We start from the raw sequence: 254 nt of genomic DNA on the forward strand, positions 1-254 counted from the left end.
AGTCTTTATTTATTCCCCCCCTATTCATTAATTTTCTTATTTGTTTATTACTGTGTTCACTCTTACCTAACGATTGATTTTAATGGTTTTAGAATAGTTGAACATGAAGGGTCAGACTCGGTGACACAGCCATGCAAATAAATCTTAACCCTTTGCCGCGGAAGCATTTACTGTCCGCTCTATTTTTTTGAATTTGTGGCACTCGGATGGCCTCACCTTATATGCCCATGCCTTGAATTTTGGGGATGTAGTGG

Source organism: Penaeus monodon, chromosome 25, assembly GCF_015228065.2.
Source record: "Penaeus monodon isolate SGIC_2016 chromosome 25, NSTDA_Pmon_1, whole genome shotgun sequence".
Taxonomy (NCBI): domain Eukaryota; kingdom Metazoa; phylum Arthropoda; class Malacostraca; order Decapoda; family Penaeidae; genus Penaeus; species Penaeus monodon.